The following is a 6,943-nucleotide window of genomic DNA, read 5'->3' on the forward strand; positions in this document are numbered from 1 at the left end:
CCCTGAGGCCAGAGGAACCTATGTTCAGCATAATCCGCCCAAAGCAAGAGTAAGGATTTGTCGTAAAGCCCAGAAGGAGATAACCACATGTGGTAAAGCAGTGGTTGGACACTTTTGATGAAAGCTACAGTGCTTCTCTTCCCTCCTGATGAGCTGGCAGAAAAGAATCACAACTCACTCTTCAGTACAAAATGAGGAACACTAAATACATCTGCCAGTGAACAAAGTTCTTAGGAAAATTAGCGGTAGCTCCTCCACTCGAGGCTAAACTGAAAGCCCTGAGGCTGAGGAGCAGGTCTGAATGCTAGGGTAATAAGGGAGGTTTCAGGGTGAACACCATAGGTAGGTAATAATGAAGCCACCCCGTTGCCAGGCCAACAGACATTGAACTCCTCTGGTCAGACTCCCTTTAAACCTCTGGCCCAAATCACCCATCACTGTGAATTTAGACTGAGTGAAGAGGGGACAACAACCTGAAGGGCTCGTGGCTGTGGGAAGGCTCCTCTTCCAACACAAAATGATGAACTCACTGATGCTGGCAAAGTGAAGAAAGCGCCCTCTTTGAGTGAAATATCCATCCATCGCAATGGGTGGTTGGTCAGATATGATTCCCTATCACTGTTTCATATTGCAGCTAATTCTTTCTCTTCTGCTCCTCAACACCATAGCGTCATGCATGGCCTTCCACGTTTGGAGACAACTATGGACAACTTAACTCCAGGAGATGCAGCCTCTTTAAGATGAAAGATTCTCAAACTCAGTTGTCATCAGCAGCCCTCAGAAGAACAAAGAACACGCTGAAAGGGAGATGATCATGTAGTTCACTAACATCGCCTTTTGGTACCGAACAGCTGGCTTTGGCTTTGTTCACAAAATCATGGATCTCCTCACCGTTTGACATAAGAGCAGAAAACATAAAGAAACAGCAAGTTTATTTGTGTCTGCCTCTGCGTATTTTTGTCATTATCTACCTAAAAGCTTCTCAGTTTGTACAGGGGTTGTAAGTAACTTTTTCCGTAAATACTCTTTACCGTATGACAGGGAATGTGGTAAGTGCTCTTCTTGCATCATCTAATCCTCACCACAAGCCTAGAGGTAGGTACCATTTTTATGCCTGCTTTACCCAAGAGGAAATGGAGGCTGGAGGGTTTGTCCACAGCACCAGCTAATTTTAAGTGGCAAGGATGGGACTCATACCCAGACCATATGACCTCCAGAAATACAATCCCAACCTCTAGGATGTTCCCTGGGGGACGGAGAATGTGACAGTCTTCTGTAGTCTTAACCGTATGACTTGGGGACATGGGATAATTTCTCCTGGTTACCCCAACTTTCCCTTAGCTTAACATAAACTCTTTGGGGACTGTAACCTGGTGCAGACTCAACATAACCAAACCTCTTAGCATTCCATAAGTAACCTCTTGACACTTGTATAGAGTAGAGGAATCCTTTACACATAGCAAGTAATGCTTTATTTTATTCATTTTATTTTATTTTTAAGATATTCTTTGGAACATATTCCTTTGCAAGTTCATGTGGAAGTTATTTAAAAGATAACAAAATGTAGGTTCCTTGAGATTTTCTGCATAGGCACTCATGTCATCTGCAAATAGGTAGTTTTCTTTCTGATCTGCATACCTTTATTGCCTTTTCTTGCCTTATCACAATGGCGCCAGCACTGTGTTGAATAAGATTAGAAAGAGAGTAAAACCTTGCCTTGCTCCTGATTTTAGGGCAATAAGCAGTCAGTCTCTCACCATTGAGTACAATGTTAGTTGTACTCTTTTGTAGATGTTCTGTATCAAGCTGAAGAACTTCCCCTTCTCTTGTTGAGAGTTTTTTCATGAATGGGTATTGGATTTTGCCAAATTTTTCTTACCTCTGTCAATGACACAATAATATTTTTCTCCTTTAGACTCTCCATATGGTAGATTACACTGTTTGTTTGTTTGTCATTATCTAACTAAAAGTTTCTCATTTTATACAGGCTTTGTACAGGTTTTTGAAACAGTCTTGCATCCCTGGAATAAACCACATTTGATCATGGTATATAATTCTTTTTAAATATTGCTGATTTCTATTTGCTAATATTTTGCTAAAGGTTTTTGTCCTTATATTCATAAGGGTTATTGGTTTGTAGTTGCTTGTTTCTTTCTTTCTTTCTTTGGTACTGGTTTTGTATTGGTCTGGTAACAGGGTAATATTAGCTTCATAAAATGAAAGTGTTCTCTTCTATTTTCTGGAATTGGTGTTAATTATTCTTTAAAATTTTGGCAGAATTCTCTTACAAGCTCTTCTGGACAAATTAGTGTGATTCAGCCCAGTTTTGTTTTTAATGATTTTTGTTTGTCTCTGTCACTGAGGTTTATTCTTCATTTTTTTTTTCATTCTTAAAATGGGTGTTTTGTTGTAATTTTACATCTACCCCAAAACTTAAGGTGTTTCACTTAGTGGGACTGTTGATCTGGCACCTTCCTCTTCAGAACTGTTAGGGAGCTATATCCATAACCTGTGAGAGGAGTCACAGGGACAGATAGAGTGGAGAGTTTCTCTGGGATGCTCTAAGGGCTCAAGTCTTCTCTTGGGTCCCCTCTATTATGGCTGCCTGGAGAGTGCTGGATTTTGGACTCCTTCTCTCAGGCTGGCCTACACAACAAAACAGACACTACAGTAAAGGTAAATCAATCTGAAACTTAGAAGCATAAGACTTAGAAGCATAAGTAAGGGTGGTGCAGGGAACCAAACTCAGGAATATAAAGTTGCCATGGGACAACTTCTTCCTGCCCTTACCAAATACCAAGCTGAATTCAGAACGTAAAACATAGTGTTTGGTTGGACATTGGTATCATAGTTGAAAAAAGTCAGAGGAAGATCCAAGAGAAATGTAATTTTTACTGGCAATCTCTCTCTATCGCATTTTTTAAAAATTCTCCCTTTAAAAAAGAACATTGATTTTCAATTTTTCCTTTGTTATTGTTTCAAATTACAAAAGTATTCATTGTGATAAGAATTCAACAGTGTAAAAGCATATAATGTAAAAAGTGAATTTCTTCCCTCCTCCTTTTTCTGCCCTTTCTCTTCTTTTTTCCAGCCTCTCTCCCTTCCAACTTCGTGCTGAGCTTACCCATATTCCCATTCCCTTGCTCTTCTTCCCCATCTCTTTCCATAAGAGTTCTAAACAATTTTCAAAGTAAGCCCAGGCTTTCAAAAAGATAAGCTCTACTAACATCTACTTGTAGCATCTGGCTGAGCCACACCATTTTCACACTAACCTAACCACATAAAACCATTCTGGCAAACTTTCTAACATTTTAGTTGAAAAATATACTCTTAGCCCTTGTTGAGTTATAATTTGAAGTGGAATGTTAATATGTGGAAGACTGCTAATAAGATGGTTTGGGCAGTAATTTTTTTTTTTTTTTTAGATTTTATTTATTTGACAGGGAGAGAGACAATGAGAGAGGGAACACAAGCAGGGGGAGTGGGAGAGGGAGAAGCAGGCCTCCCGCCGAGCAGGAAGCCAGATGCGGGGCTCGATCCCAGGACCCTGGGATCATGACCTGAGCCGAAGGCAGATGCTTAACGACTGAGCCACCCAGGCACCCCGGCAGTAAATTTTGAGGAAGAAAACTTTTCTAACTTTACTGCCTCCCCCACTAGCTGGCATTTAAAACAGGATAATCTGAATGGTCAATCATCTGCACAGGCATTCCTTTGTTCCTTTACTTCCCAGTTAAAGGAGTTAAAATATTTCTGTTAAACAAACATGCCTCAGGCTTTGGAGTCAGTTATAACCCTCCTGTTTCTCAAGTACATAAGTAGCAAAGGTGAAGTGGTTCATCTTATGGTTTCGGGAGCCATATTTCCTGCCTGTCTGCCTGCCTACTTGTCTACTGGCTTACCTTTCAAATTCCAGAACTACCATTTACTAGCTTGTGTAATGTTGGATAAGGCAGCTAACCTCAGTGTTCATCAACTTGTTTTTCACTGAAATGGTGATGATTGTGGCAGTATGTATCTCAGAGGTTTGTTGTGAGGGTTACATGAGTTAATATATGGAAAACACTTTAAATAGGGCCTGTCCCACAGTAAGTTCCGTACAAGTATCAGCTATTATAGCGATTCAATAGAAAATATCTAGTATCTTATATTTGGCAGAGGGAGCAGAGAGTCTTTTATATGGTCATGGCTTATATGGAATATAGAAGTGTAAGATAGACATTCACTAAGCAAGAAAGGATCAGACTGTTATCCCCACACAGCCAGGGAAAAGGGCAAAGTCATAGCAATTATTTATTTATTTGGAGTCTCCTGATAATAGTGCATTCACTCTTCCCATCCTCATTCCACTTGATGATTTGCATGGCTATAGTGAAAACCGAATTCCTGGCAATGGAACTGATGAAACAGACTAACAATATTTATGATAACTCCTCTGAGGCAATCCAACTTGGATTGGGAGTGGACCTCACTTCTGTAGCATGGAAGCATGCTATACTGACAGCAAAAAGAATTTGCCTGCCAATTGTCTCTCTCAATTTATATTATCTGAAGGCCCTAGAAGCCACAGCTACTCTTTAGGGAAGAACACTTCAATCCATCTCCCACTTGAATCTCAATACCTTCTCCCCAGTTATATTCTGACATTAAACTAACATGCCTGCCTATTCTCTTAGATTGACAGGTACTTCCTATCTTGCTTTAATCTTGACTCAGTCTGGACTCATGCATTATGGCCCTCTCAATAGTACCTTCAATTCCATGAGCTCATTGCCATTTTAATTCACATGCATCTGTCACTCCCCAGATCACTTTTCTCTGTTGCTGTTCCAAGGGGCTCCCCAATTCTACCACCACTGCAGTTACTGCCACTGGAGAAAATCCTGATGGCAAGGTGCTTGGGGGCTTCATTTACACATTCAATATTAGGCTAGGCTCTGTCCCATCCTAAAACCATTTTCCTTTGTTCTAATAATTTCTCTGTACTGTGGTCTATGGAAGAACAGAGCACTTGGGATTTCACAAATGAAAAACTCCTCCCTATTATGATGGCATTGTAATGATTTACATAATTTGATCCAAGTGCTGTGCTACTGAATTAGATGCCTCCTCACTGATGTTAACACATGCATAATTTTGCATCCATTCTTCTACCTTAGCTGTGTGTAAAATAATATTTTTGAAATATTAACCTGTATTCTTATAGCTTTTCTGGCTATTTCACTCTTGTGTTTTCCTGCCATTCATGTAGATATCCGTGCTTCAGTGAAGGTTTGTAGCAGGGTTTCCTGGTTTTTGTGTTTCCATAAAAACCTGAGTCCATTATTCTGGGAGCCTCTGAGGCAAACAACAAGAATAATAAGGAGAAGGATTTTCCAAGATTAGAGAAAAACCCTCCCCCAGCCCAGTGGAGGAGAGAAGAAAAGGAAGTAATAAGAGCAGAGATTCCAGAGAGGAAATGAATGCAGGTTGTGTTGAGGTGGATGGGGCCCTAGACAACCCTCCAGAGTTCCTGTGCTTTGGCATGGAAAGGAAGCATCTGACAGAGGTTTTAGAGTTGAAGGGGCCATCAGACAGGAATGAAGGAACTTTCAGTAGCAATCTCCTAGGGCCAATGACCCAGACCTGTGTGACCTCCGACTCAAGGACCAGATTTCCACCCACTTCCAACCAATATCTTTGCTCCCTTCTCATTTTAGCACTGAAATTTAAACACAACCTTGATAGAAGGAAAGAACCCAAACTCTGTGATTAAATTTTTGCCACTCCAGAAGAGTGATAGGCTCAAAATGGAAATTAAGTTGAATTAGTAAAAAGGTTTTTATTTATTGCTCATTAAATTATATTCTTAAAAGAAAAAGTAACTTGACACACTTGAGCATATAAATGGCTTGCACACTCAAGTTTGTGAGCACTGCTTTTTAGTAGAGCTCTCTCTCCCTTACTAATATTTTTAATACAATACAGACAACCATATAAAACAGTGGCTTTCAAACTGTTCCATAGAGCTCTAAGTTCCAAACAAGTTTCTTATAAACCTGGGAAAAGATTGAGGATATAGCAAGTAAGTAGGAGTTTGGACATCCCCCAGCACAGCTTTCTCCAGAGTACTTTCCCTTTTATCTGTTTATTATGAAGATTATTATAATAGTCTCTTTAAGGAGAAGATTCAACAGCTCAGAAAATTTGAGATTTTATTTATTTATTTATTTGAGAGAGAGAGAGCACAAGCAAGGGGAGGAGCAGAGGGACAGGGACAAGCAGACTCCGCACTGAGTGTGGACCCTGACGCGGGTCTCAATCCCAGGATCCTGAGATCATGACCTGAGTCAAAATCAAGAGTTGGCTGCTCAACCGACTGAGCCACCCAGGTGCCCCTAGCAACTCAGAAAAATTGAAAGTCATTTACGTAAAGTATAAACTAATTTATAGCTATAATATGAGAAATACCTAAACAGGGATAGCACTGGTTTTGGTTTTGGTTTTGATTTGTTTTGTTTTGCCTGTATAACTTTGGAACAAGTTCTGAAAGCAATTTTTAATGTATTTTAAAGAATGACAGCAGAAGCAAATGGCTTCTTTCAAAGGTAATTATTTTGAAGGTCAATACTTGTTTGCATTTTAAGTTCCCATGTTTGTTAAAGAAGAAAGTCAGTCTCTTGACTTCAGCATCACATGTCACATTTTCACTGTCGTATAGTTCCAGCAAAACAGGATTAACAGTTCTGTTCCTGAAAATGCAAGGGCAGAGCTATGAATAAGTTATATTTTAGTAGGGGAACTGAAAGGAATATTCTTTACTAGTTGAGTTTATTAGCTCCACTGCAATAACCTTTTCCATTTCACAAGCAAATGACGGTCCATCCTCCAACAATATAAGAAATTGTTTTCTCTTTCCAGGGTTTAAGGAAGAGTACTTGGAAGTTAATAATCATTTTCATTA

This window comes from Mirounga leonina, unplaced genomic scaffold (assembly GCF_011800145.1).
Source record: "Mirounga leonina isolate KUSES-001 unplaced genomic scaffold, KU_Mleo_1.0 Mir_101414, whole genome shotgun sequence".
In the NCBI taxonomy this organism is placed as follows: domain Eukaryota; kingdom Metazoa; phylum Chordata; class Mammalia; order Carnivora; family Phocidae; genus Mirounga; species Mirounga leonina.